At 37.6% G+C, this 14448-nt stretch overlaps 1 protein-coding gene across 6 annotated transcripts in view; it reads left to right on the top strand.

Moving 5' to 3' along the window:
• The window catches only part of Cdase (neutral ceramidase), a 37001-nt gene that overhangs the window by 16157 nt on the left and 6396 nt on the right, over positions 1–14448 (top strand). The window lies entirely within an intron of this gene.

The raw sequence follows: 14448 nt of genomic DNA on the forward strand, positions 1-14448 counted from the left end.
CGTCGATTCGATGGAACGTATGAACGAAAGAAAGATTGATAGTCGTTACAAAGGTTACGGAATAGAGTCTGGCTCACTGCTTAATTGAACGGGATGGATAGGATAGAGCTGCTTGTTCCTTCAGCTCACGGACGTCACTCGTGCGAATCCCGTAGTTAGTCGTTAAAGATATAGCAGATTGATTTGACCGTCAGAGACGATTATGTTGAAAGGATAGGAGAGGTAATCGCCGGCGGATAAACCTTATTTCTCGAGTTGTTCGCGTTCTTACTGTGTGTTTAGGCATAATTCATTCCAATGAATTCCGAAACGGCGGAAGGCAGTCAAGTGAATGTGAAATTGAATGGGAATCAATTTAAGAATGAATGCGAGCGTTAAATGATTCGATATCTTTTATCGTTATCTTAACGGAAAAATATGTTCGCGTTTAATTATTTTAGCCGCAACAAACTCGTGCACTTTACGAATAATAATTATTGAAAAGGAAGATTTTCAATAATATTGGATCAAAATTTAACTCATATTGACGTTCAAAAATCAAAGTTCGACTGAAAAAAAAAATAGAAATTAAATCCTTTCCTCTAATTTAAAAAAATACAGATGTAAAAATATTTTTGTCGTTAACAGAATAAGAAAAATTTTTTATTTAAATTAAATTTCATATTACTAAAAATTAAGTTTTCGACGAGTTTTGCACAACGCGTTGTTTACACGAGAAACATTTAATGCGTAATTTTAAAAAGGGATTTGGATTTTTATTTCAATTTTCTAAGATTAACCATATTACATTCCCTTATTTCTCGGTTTAATTACAATTTTTAGCGCAAGGATTGCAGAAGGAGCGCCCGATTATTTATGCATCATTGTTTCTGCGCGTATAAATATTACGCCACGTATATCTCTCTCTCCTACAAGTTTCTTGTTAGCGTAACAGTAGCAAATGTTCTTTCACTTCTCTGCTCAAAGCCGAATTAATACCGTTTTTTTTTTGTTTTTTTTTTGTGGAACGGCTCACGCATTTTTTTTCCCGCGAAAAGAACGCGTGCGTAATTATATGGTGAAATTTACACCGGATTCTATTGGCCGCGACATAAAATCGCACTACGCATTACAGAATACATTGAGAAAAAAAGCTAAAAATATATTTTTTGATTACGAAAAACTCTGCCATATGCTTAGAAATTTTTGTAGGATTTTTATGAAATTCAGAATTAACGGCTGTGTGCTTTTTATAAGAAATAAACGTAGAAGACATTTTCTTTTATACAGATCTTACTCTATATGATATTTCTTATTTAAAAATTGCAAGATAGAAAAAAATTTCTAGAATATTATCTTTTGATGGAAATGACGTTCTTAGAAAGGAAACGTCTTAATTCTTGCAAGTTTTGGTCTGCAAAGGCGTGGTACTTCTGGTCTATTCCTCGCTTACGCAATTCTCGACAAAGCCCGTTTGTCTTCGCAACGAGTAATGCTATTTCTTGTCTCGCACGTAAGGTACACATCACCATCGTTCCGTGAACGAAACTAACTTTAAAAGAAAAAAGATCGGTCCCGCCCGAATGATTACCGACGCGACTTATCTGGATCAAGATCATAAGCGACAAAACCTTTCGATCTCAGCCCAAATTCTTTCGTTGCGCATTTACGTAATATTAAACCGGACGCTATTGTTCAATGTTTCCCTGAGATTGCGTGAGTCCATTATTTTCGTGTGATATGTCGAAATTTATTACTTTAATAATTTTATGTGTACATAACGCGCGATTTTTTTATGATTGCTCGCGGGGTGATAAAGAATTAGCTTGATCGATCACTTAAAGCTTCTTTCTCATCATTTATTTTGTGTGTGTGTGTGTGTGTGTGTGTAAAATTATAATCATTGCGTATTTCACGTTACGTTTATTAAAAGGAATACGCAATGTCTCCTGTTATCCGATCCGCTTCCCGTTTATCACGCAGGCTGGATCTACAATATGTAATGCTGCGCGAGCTGAATCGCCCTATCGTCGTTACGCTCGCGGACGCTTTCGCAATCGACGAATCGACGCGGAATCGCGCTCCAAATTCAGATTTTTGTACGCGACGCGCGGTGCGTTTTGCAATTCTTCTCTTTTTCTTTTTTTATTACTCTACCAATGGCATTGCCTACTGGACGCATAATTGAAGGTTACCCGCTTCCGCGCGGACGATTTCGTTAACCGTCGAAATATCGCCGCTTTCTTTCGACTCCGCGAAGCCATCCTGTTTCTTACGCAGTCGCTTATTACTCGACACGATGACTGTGGCAACGGGATTTCATAAGGGAATCTGGTGCCACGCTGAGTTAAATTCGGTCATCTACTTGGGCGTCTGTCGAGAAAACGACGATAACGACGACGATGACGACAATGAAGTAGAGATTTTCACAGATAATTTATTCTACAAGCGGGACTTACCTAATGCTCTTTTCGTATCTATAATACTTGAGAAGATAAGTGAAATCATAATTAGGGTGATCCGTAGAGAAGAAACGCTTTTCTAAAAAGAGCAGTTATTTCATATCTTAATGATCAAAAAAATAATAATAATAATAATAAAGGAAATGTCACATAAGAATATAAATTAATATGCAAAATACATACTTTACATATAAAAGTAGTTTTATTATATATATAGCCTATGGTTTTTTATAGAAAATTCATTGTAACAGTTTTAATCTCACATTATACCGTATTATATTTACCGTTTCCCATCCGTTTCGAAAAGACAAAAACTAGTGCGCAAGAAACGATGACAGGGTCGCGATGAGATCAATCCGTTTATCCCCGATCGCGTAATATCTGTCAGCATCCGCTGCTTGATCGTGAGTGAGTAAATTATGCAATCGTATAGCCTTCTTGTAGACTCCAATTTAGATGACAAAACGGGGCGTGACCATTGACACGTAACAATAGACTTGTCTAAGGGTCGTAACGGTAAGAGTAACAGATATACTGCCGTAACGACCCTTTCTGACCGCCTCTGTAATTCAAGATGTTATCTGTCCGTTCATAAAACGCACTCGCTACGAAATCTTTTTCTAAAAAACGAGCTATCCTCGACGAGATTTATAGGTTTACTGCCAATGCGGTAGGAGATTCGTTACGGTAAATATAATTTGAAGCATTCCATCTACGTGTGGCTTTATTGTCACGTAAAAAATAAACATGTTTGCGAATCAATCAAAAATTTATATTTACATTCTTGCAATACTATTTCAAGATCTTCGCCACGGTAAACAATCATGTTATTTGAATACGTGCACTTTTCGGATTTCAGCTCATTGTCAGTCATGCACACGCTAGGATCAGTAAAACATACCCAGTTTTTTTATTTTCACCGGCATGCAGCTCAATTTCTGTTTTTGCGACTGTGGCAGATCATCACAAAAACGCGAGAAGAAAAACTATGGGAATTTGTTTTACATCAGTTTTATATTTTTTTAATCGAAATAGTTGCAGAACACGCGCTTTGAAATATTAAATCGATATTAAACATCGTACGATGTCTTTCCGTTTCTCTCTCCGCTTCTCGCATAACAGAAATTTGACAAACGTCACTTTCTTCGTTACATCAATACATTGACAGAACATTGTGGCAATATTTCCGCTCTCTCGAAAATATTCGATCGCAGAAATTCTTTGGCAAATGCCACGCGCGTGATTATTTATCTCCCTTGCCTAATTCTACGGCCAAAAGAGAATAGAATACAATCACGTTCGTCACGCAATAGCCACGCGACAGCAAATATGTCGTTCTTACTTTTTCGCGTCTCTTCGAAAGATGGATCTTTCAGCAAGTCTATTTTGTCATCGGTGGAGTCTAACGTTCCACTCCGTGACCTGGAAGAGACTTACAAACCGTCTCTGTTACGATTCTAATAACCGTGAAGTCGTGAAAGGTTTACTCGTGACCGTAATGCCAAAGAGCTCGGCAGATACGCTCGATGATACGTGAACAAATGTACTGTAGACTGTAATGGAATGAATGGCACCCTTATTATGTATATAATGGCAATTCCGAGAGAAATATAGCGCAATATAAAATTGAGAAACGTCGTATCGAGCGGGACTTTCTATCAAATTAAATCCCAGAGTTCGTTTAAACAGATTGAGTTCAGGGTTGATCCTGTTTGCTAAAGCATTAAGTTTTTTTTTTTTTTTTATACAACATGGACCGTTTTGAGAGATAAAATGAGAAAAGGCGCGCGAGGACATATCAATATTAAGCCGTTAATTAAGTCTTATCGGTTAAAGCAAAGGCGGGTCAGAATCTGTTTTTACTCGCCAAGCGACGTCCACATCTCGTTTTAATTAATCTCTCCCCCGTTTTATCGAAGCCAATTTGCACGCGATGGACCTCCGTTTGACTTGTTGCGGCTCTGTATACAAAGAGCCCTCGGAGAGAGACTCGTTCTCCCCGTCCTTTTCACTTGCTCTCCTCCTGTCACGTCTATGTCAATTCCACAGGCGCTTTACGTAGCGTGGTCCCGCGATATACGTGACGCAACGTATTGTTTACGAGGCGCATTTCAATACAATCGTGTGAGAAACGTGCGCGCTCGCGCGCCAGCAAAACGTGGGGAAGAAATGTCCCGGCGTATCCTTGGCACACCCCGAACTTACGCTCGGTTCTTAATGGCTTTGCGTCTCTCTCTCTCTCTCTCTCTCTCTTTCTTCTGAGGCCGCTTTCGCAACCTAATTCGGCGAGTTTTTCTTGTTCCGGCTCGGCTGCCCAAGGATAAGTAGTTTCCTCGTGTATGTAGCGATCCATCATCCACCCGCCGACGCCGCGATTTTATTAGCATTCCTTGCAGTTAATACGAGCTACCACGTAACGGTCTCCTCGGGGTTCTCGTAATCTTTTTACGGTACACGATAATTCCGGCGGAATTGCTCCTCGTGCTATCTAAATGGCTCGCGGTAAAACGATATGCCTGTTCAGGATGTATCTTCCGGTTGTTCAATTGTAGATTAAATTGCATAGTTGACTAGAATGCGTTTTAAAGACAATGCTTAATTCGGAAACTTTACTTTAAACAACATTTAATAGAAAGAACAACTTTCGTATCAATTTAATACTTTAGTAATACAAAACTTTTTTAACAATACGCGCGAAATTTTGTATTACAAAGTTGTACTATGTTAAACGTTTACTGATAAACACACGCACGTTTCTTTACCTTGAAGTAAATAAATTCATTCTACAATGTAACGGAGCGTTCTAACATACGACGTACAACGCAATAATTTACGTGCATCCGATAACGCGCATGACATTGGAGCATCGGTAAATTTTCCACGCGGTTAAGCACGAGGCGCGATACAATGGAAACCGCTAATGATATAAAATGATAAGTCTCTAATATAAGATCAGCCGATCGGCTAATTATCCCGATTTCCGCAGCGGCTTTAACTGCACTCCGGAATTTACAGACAATGGCAGTAGCTTGAATGGAGCCTCAACTTGAATGAAACGTGCCGCGAGAGAGCTATGGATTAAACGCAAACAATTTACCTTCTCCGCAGTAATTAAATTTGTACAATTTTAAACGAATAAATAAATTGATTGAAAATACAAACGCCCTCTTCTCTATCCGCATAGAAGGTTTGCAATTAATTATATATAATTGAAACGTTATATAATTTTTTCGCGATAGTCAGATGAACAGTCCCCACACTGACATGTGGAGAACATTAATGTATAAATGGAAGTTTATTTAAATGACAAAGTGATTCAGCAGCGGTTTCTAACGATGTGTAACGACTATCGGCTCTGTCATTCGCGATTCAATGGCATGCTGCCAGCGGAATACTTACGGCCGTTACGTAGCGCATTTGCGTTTCGCGAGGAAAGACGAGAAGTGCCGTGTATTACGGTAGTGTGACGGTTCTTTCGCGGGTAAAAGTGTTCCGACATGTTTTCCAGAATGATCGTTTAGAAAATACGTCGCGACGGATGCGCTTGTTATTCCGAAGCGCGAGGGGATAATATATGTATCTGACGCGTTCCTGCATTCGAATTTCGCGCACACACAATTTGCCATTCAATGGCAAACAAGAGTGAAACCTCTCCGATTGAATAACCGTCTCGTAACCGTCAGGAAGCTAGAAATTTTTCTCCACCAGAGACATTCTTCCCGATACGCGGGTATTCTTATTATTCCATGCGGATCAAATCGGATTAAGCGGCTGGCGTATGCCAGCGAAATCGATTGGCTCGTCGATTGTTGTGTATTTGTTTGTCGATGAACCGATTTTGGTATTCGTTGCGATTGTTGTGTATTTACTTGTCGATGAACCAATTTTGTTATTTTTAATGAAAATAGTTTCAATCGAGCAACAATTGATACATCTGTCCGCGATAACACGATGAGTTTAACGTAATAACGAAGGAAAATATTGGCGAGCGAATTTATATAAAGTCAGGATAATCGGCAGGAGCAAAGACAGCAAAGCAAATTTATAGAAGCGTTATTATAATTCTCCAGACACGGCGCGTGCTCGCGACACCTCATCGTTTATTAATCGCGGAACGTATCGAGAATGCATTAACCTGGCATTAATCGGGTAATTCCTCGTCACGAATGGCCGCGACGTTTTTAATCGTCGAGGCCGATTTTATCCCACGCCAGAACAGTTCTACACGCCCTGATATTACCGTCTATGCAAGGGTCGATTAGAATGGGCAGAGTCGTCATCGCGAGTGAGATAGAGGAGGTGGCTCGAGAGAAAAGAGAGAGTGAGGGAGAAAAGGAGAGGGATAAAAAATGGAACGAGTCACTACGAACGAGCTACGTGTTTACACGTTCCTGTTCCCACGTCTTAAAACAGGGCTCCGCAATCGCACAACATCTTAGTCTCATTATGCACCTTATCTTACATCGACAGAGACAGACTCTGCTTCCGCGGCTGAAAGTCCTGGCTGCATATGCCAGAGAGAATCGAGGATCAATGTTGTATACATTTGATTACCGGACTGCGCGGCGCAATTTATGTCATTCTAGCGACTCGTGAAATTGAATCTACAATAGAACACGAATAAAACGAGATTAGCTAAATTATGAAAAATGTTAATCCTCCCAACGTTAATCCTTAAAAAAAAAAAAAAGAAACGTAATAATATAATACAATACACAGAGAATTGCAACTATAAATTAATTTGCGCAGAAAAATTTCAAATTACTAAAATCTCATTTCGATATCTCGAACGATCTATCCTTAATGAGTTCATAATAAGCTAGCGATCGAGGCGGCGCCGGCGATGCTGCATGAGCAAGCGTTCGATCGCGCCCGAATGCGATTAGATCGACGTCACGCGATTCGTCCCGCTGAGGAAAACCGTTTTCAAGGTAGGCCGGATGATAGTCGTCGACGTCGTCCGATTATCGCGTTTGTCGAAGGCAAGCCGGCGCGCGATGATGATGATGATGATGATGATGATGATGATGATGATGATGATGATGATGATGTAGCCGAGTGGGAAAGCCGAACGAGGCCTGTTCCTTAGAGACTTGCCAGCTCGTTTCGCGATCTTTCAAGAACAACACTTCGCGCCACGCCTCGCGTGCCACGCTGTGTGTTGCGAATTGCGGTGCGTGTCGCGATTTTTACGCGCACGCAAGGACGACCCTACTTCCCACTTCCATCCCGTGATTGTTATACTCGAATAAATGTCCATATTCCAGAAATTGCGTCGGAACTTATCTAGCTTGCAAAGAACGACGAGGCGTCTCTCAATGTCTCGCTCGCTTTCGAATCGTTTGGCTACCAATGAAAATAGATTATAAAATAATGCTAATAATTGCCCCGCGTGCGAACACGGATACGCAACTACTCCCAGTTCATTACAAACGCGTCCACGCAACGTTGCTAATTAATGTATCGCGGCCAAGATTCGCAAGGATAGTGACGCAACGTTTTAAGAATTTTTTTTTGCGTAGATTTTGCTTCCATATAATATATACTATAACGCAAAAGGCGTGCGTAAAAGTGAAACCGACCATCCGTTTAATCGTAATACGGTTGGATTATAATATGTTCAGCTAAAAAAGAAAAAATTATATATATTTATGAATTACATTAATTAAAATGCACGACGAGGTGGAGCGAAATTTCAATGGCTAGTAAATAGGTAAATAATGCTCGCATAAATCTTAGTTATAGCTCGTTATTGCGATAAAAATACATTCGCATTGTATAATTGTCATATTTGCGTGGAAAGTATACCGCGCTCGCAGCGGCGATTAGTGTTACGAAATTTTGTCGAAAAATGCCTTACCGCGGATATTATACGGCGGTTCCCTACCCGCTTTTATACGCCGGAATTTAATGACACATGTGGAGAGAAAGAATTCTGTTGTCGCGGCGAAATCGTCGCCGTTGCTGCATATTTAATGAAGAAGTTCGCTAACGCGAGCAATATTATTATTCAACGATATTTTACAATTTTACAATTTTATAATATTTTTAATTATAATATTTTTGAATACATACAATATTTTTAAATATATGTAATATTGCATATTATTCATGTAAATGACGAAACTTTCTACTATTATAAAAAATTTCTTGTAATATGTAACTTCTTTTTTCCTTCACGTAGCGGATAGAAATTAATAGCTCCTTTGCATATATACTGCATCTTATTATCGACGAATTTAATTAGTTTCAGAAATATTTGTGTATTATACACACGTGTAGATGGTGTCGTGCGCTACACGTCGCTCGATATTAATTAATTTAGCAATTAATAATATTCTCCGTTTATTAACTCTCAGCTACGTATAACCGTACGATGTCAATTATCGAGTAGAAATCACGTACAGTTCGCGTGACACAGCAGCAAAGCATAGTAGTAACGCGATGATTGGACGTGCAATTTGACGGATATCAATGCATAAATCGTCAGCTATTCAACACGCGCCCAATTATAAACACATTTTGTACGATACGTAATTTGACAATATAATAAAATTAGAGGACGCCTTAATTGATTTATAGCGATCAAAATACCACACTCAATGTATCGCGAATGTGTCATGTTTATATTTGAAAATAATTTCGCAAACATCTTTAAACGCGTATAGTTTCATCTGTAGAGTTCGATAGAGTGCAAGATATTTTATGAAGCTGCCGCTTGTACATGTTTCGAAGAGATCAAAGAAAGCACGAATGATTTAAATTTAAATAATATACTTCGCGTATCGAATGACGTTGACACACGATTAAATCTTTTATTGATCTATCTATTTCACTAATCGTGAGTAAAGTTTTATGACAGTGCTATTCTTCGAAAAGGAGAGAATCAGTTGATAAATTGACCAAGCTGACCAAGTATATACATATACCGTGCACAGCTATAAATATTCTCACAACATTCATTGTCAGAGCTAACAGAATCATAATTAAAATCCGAAAGCCTTGGTCCTTCATGCTTATCACTTCACTATTAGTTAGAGAATCCATAATTAACAAATTAAATTAATAATTAAAAACTTATCTTATCTTATCTATAATCTATAATCTATAATTAAAAAAATGTGAATATATATTTCACATATTAATTTAATTAATTTTCCATATACATATATGTTTGTAATTTATAATTATCTTATTTTTTTTATATTATTTTATATATTTTATATACAGGAAATGATAATGCAATTGAGGAGACAATTTTTTGATCTCACAAAATTTCAATTAATAAAGGGATTACCTAACGTCTGTTTCTCCAAAAAATAAAATAGTTGTCCTACTTTTATTGCAATTCACTGATCATTTTATGTTTGTAGTTATCGCATGTCTTTTTTGACATTTGCGTTGATTTTCTGACAATCGTTTTATAAATTTGCGACTGACGCGGGTACCTTGTGCACGCAAGATTTCTGAAGAACAGAATTCATGCGTATAAAAAAAAAAATCTTTGTTTGATTGTCGCAGAGCATGTCGATTATCTTGGCGAACGATATGTGGAAACGCGATCGCGTAATAAACGTTCGTTTAAGAAGACGATTTGCTAAAAATTCTAATAGATACCCAGTCTCGGATGGCATTTTTACACGTTACACGTTTCACGATTCAATATTGAGCAGATGACCGATCTCTTTACTTCGATCAAGCTTCATTGTAAGTGATATTTTAATATGCGCGCATTGGATCGGGGAAATAATTAGGAACGCGCAGTAATCGAACGTGCGAGCGATAAGACCGCAGATTATACAGGAAATTCAATATACGATAGAAACTATACGTCAGAAACTATCGAATTTCAATTAAGTGAATTAAAATCAGTCTCGTGTGTATTATGAATATTACGAGATATTGTGATTCGGATAATGTCAATTTGCAATGTGCACGTCACTTAATAATCTTTCATAAGACGCGAGATATATTTCTCGATCTACCTACTTCCGTTAAAATTGCCATTCTTTACTTTATCATCTTGATCAAAAAGAATTACTTGGCTGCTGGGGTGTACGCGATTCCTTTTATCGTGACGGCGGAATATAACGACAAAGTTCTATCCGCACCGCGAAAAGCTCTCTCGCTCTCGCTCTCTTTTAAAAGTGCGAGATAATATTGAAAGTATGTACTTTATATGTATATACGATTGAACGCTAAACCGCTGTCTGGAGTTTGCATTAATCGAGCGGGAGACTAAATTAAAAGTTTGAAGCCACGGGCATTTTTAAATCGATCGGAAATGAATAAATTAATCGCGGCATTATGTTTATGCGAGATGATTAATCTGAAGCCAATACGAGACGATTACTCTCGAAGGATGAGCTTGAGCAAGAAAGATCTCTGCACCACGAAAAAAAAGATCAGTTATAATTAATATCGCTGTCTTCATTCTTTCTTTATTTTATATTATAACTTCACATAATTACTAATATTCTTTCTAATTATTTTGTTACAATTGTTTTATGTAGCGTTTAATATTAAAAAGCGTTCGATATAGCAGACATAGGGATCATCAGATATCGCTATTCTTTGTCCTATATAAGTTAATGGATCCCCCCTTGAGACTTCTTATCGTCTGCGTGGCATCGATGGAAGAATTGGTCGAATCAACGTAGCTTTCACGAGATAAAAAAGCCATGCATTTTCTACATTAAAAAGCAATAACATGCTGTATGCTTTACGCTACTATGATAGTTACACCGAAAACGCATTTAAAATCGCGCTTCATATATTGTATTTCTCTGCCGCTCAAAATTATTAGAAAATAGAATTAAGCTTCTTCAAGCACTTTTTATTTTTACGCAAAGTGAAAGTATCTCAAGGGATTCTGCGAAACGAAGAATTTTTTTCAAGCTTAAATTTATAATCGACTTTAAATAAATTAAATATTTATTTAAAATGATTATATGCAGACTGTATTGCATGCATACTAAATCGTTTATATTAGCATCACATTTCCGCATCAACACACACGAATGCAAGTTATTACAAAAGCCGCTTTAATTTGTAATTGTTTCCTCAAAGCGGATTTAAATATCCGATTCTGTTTCGTGTTCTCTTTATAAATTTATTCTACAGTAAAATTTATTACGAGAAATCTCGAATGCGTTATAAGCTCGCGACAATTACAATTGTAAAAGAGTTGTTGCTCAAATACGTGATTTACTCTCGAAACATGATAGTTCATTGTGTTAAAAGAATAAAAAAAAAAAAATTTTTTTAATTACACAATTATTGTGTATAATATATTTACATGTTTGGTAATTCATGTGGCTGAAATTAAATAACATCGTAATTATACTCCTTGTATGCAAAAAGCTATCGAGCAACTATAGCTTTCTTTTATAAACTCTGAAAGATCCGTGCGTTTGAAAAGTTCGTTAACTAAATTATATAGCGCCGTATCTATTTTAATGCATTCTTCATATGTATAGCGTTCGATTAAGCTCTATATGTATTCTTGATTGCATTCGTATATGTGACACTTGCAAATACGCCCATGCGATGTAACGATGACATGTTGCTCAAGTAAAGGGAAACTATCTATCGTGTCGTTAATAACGTAATTTATGTTGATTTACGCGCGCGATTCTAAGCTACGCGTGTCGTGAAAGTTCCCTCCGTAATAATATTAATAAAAAAACCTAACCTCTTATTTTTGGATTAATTATTTTAACATATCGATAGTTATTTACATGTATAATTAGCATTGTTATTTACTGCATCATTTCATAATTTATCAATAAATAAAATTGTATGTAACACGTAAATTAAGATTATAAATATATATTCGGGTATGTCCTCGTTTTTAAACAAATATTTGTAATCTAAAATTATCATATTATAATTCAACTAGTTTTGTTTAATTTATTACAATTAATTTAAATACTCATACTTAAATGAGCTATCCTTTAGATTTTAGATCTATATTACGTATGATGAATATTACATTTCTCAAGAAAAAATTCTTCTGAAAAATCAAAGAAACATTCTAAATTTACGCAAAATTACGCGAGATATATCTTAACTTTTATAATAAATAAAATATCTATTTTCCATGTAATTCGGCGCATATATGTCGTAACCCGCTTCCTCCAAACGATTCGATTTTATTGCGCGCCCTTACATTCATCTCTCAAGTTTCAAGAGCTCCTTCAAGTTGAAAGAAAGTTATTAAAACAGGATTAAAATTGTGCGAACGAAATATCGCAATTAAACTTTCATGGATTTGTTAAGTAATAAACTCCGTTTAATTTTACTCGTGTAATACCGATTTAATTACTTATGCAATTATATATGCAATAATTACGATTGTGTGTTTTAAGTCTTCATTTTTTTACTTTTTCTTTTAGTACAATGAGTTGTCACGTTTTGATAACGAATCGCGTACTCGAATAACATTTACTTGTTAGACGCTTTAAATGTCGCGATCGATACGGAGGAATCGTCGGACACCCTATCCGAATGTATAATCTCCATTTATGCAAATAGGAAAAACCTTTGATTAAAATCAACGGAATCTTCCGAGTCGAAGTGTTCCCATGGCGCTTTCTCATCGTCGGTGCTCTTATTATTGCGCGTCCACGTGGAGCCGGCTCGTTAAATACCGAATCCCGAAGCGTAATCGATATTCTAATATCTAATTCGTCGCGCGAGAGGCTCGGCAAAGTTATTGACCGTCAGCCTGCGTACAGAAACATATAAATTAAAGCCAGCTTTGATATTACGGTGATTGATTATAGTAGTTTCTCGTTCTAGTCAAAGCTCATCACGTGTCATATCATGTGTTCAAGTCGTTTCGCGCGTTGTTAAAATTAATTAAGCGCCATTTATCGAAGGATTCTGATATGTACGCGGTCGGCTAACGATACGACCGTAACGTCAGACTTGATGGGATATAGGGTCTTTTATCTCGCGGTATATCGTCGTGTCGCATTAATCTGCTGCTCGTGACATCGAGGTGAAATGGACAAAACGATGATGCCCGAAAGGTGGGAAAGCTATATATAGCGCAGTTATATCTGTGCGCGTTCGCGGACGCAGCAATGCAGCATCCGTGTGTCTGGTATCTTGTCGCTTGGACATCATTCGTCATCGAATTTCCTCTCTCGCGCGAGCGAAATATCTCGCGTCGTGTCTCTTCGCATACGCAATCGCTTTCCGCCGCTTACTTTCTCTCTGACGACAACGACGACGACGACGACGACGACGACGACGACGACGACGACATAGTAAAGACATCTGTCAGGGTGTTATATATGTATCAGGATCATTCGTCGATACTCGAATACAAATAATTCTCGATTCGTGCGTTTTCGAATTCATACAAGGCAGAGAAAAATGAAAAAAAAAATTAAACTTTCACTTGGCAATGTCAGCTGTAATTTCGACCTGAATTTAATAAAGATTCTAAATTTCAATTATTTGCTTTAATTGAGATTAACCGTAGATGAAGAAACGCGTTCCATGTATAACATTCGTTCCCAATTACACAAAAATATGTACATGTCGAGTGAAAAATAAATATGCGTGTCTTTTGAAGCTCTTTCGAAATTAATTTTAAATTAACCACTTCAGTATGAAAGTGCTGATGGGATATCAAAGATATTCAGGTTTAAACACCCGCAACAGTTGGCTTCAATATCCAGCGTATATACGAGAAAGACGCTTTAAAACCTTCGTTCAAAGGTCGTAATGAGATATCCGAATCGACAACGCAACAGCTGAGCGAGTGCTTCGCAGAAACAAATTACTCAACTTAAACTGCGCCCGGGCAAAAGCGGGCAATCAGGACAGAGGTAAAGACGCATTCAGGCGTATTCGTGCCGACGAGGATGGTTCCCTCGATAGTATGGACGAACGGAAGCTACGTCGCAGCGTGCTTTCGCTCGTAATACAGAAGCCGGGAGATGCGCGGCAAGCCGCCGTGATAATTAACATACATATTCGCATGCTCGTTAAG

The sequence above is a fragment of the Polyergus mexicanus genome, unplaced genomic scaffold, assembly GCF_030449975.1.
Source record: "Polyergus mexicanus isolate NDT 795.1 unplaced genomic scaffold, iyPolMexi1.0 SCAF_13, whole genome shotgun sequence".
Classification (NCBI taxonomy): Eukaryota; Metazoa; Arthropoda; class Insecta; order Hymenoptera; family Formicidae; genus Polyergus; species Polyergus mexicanus.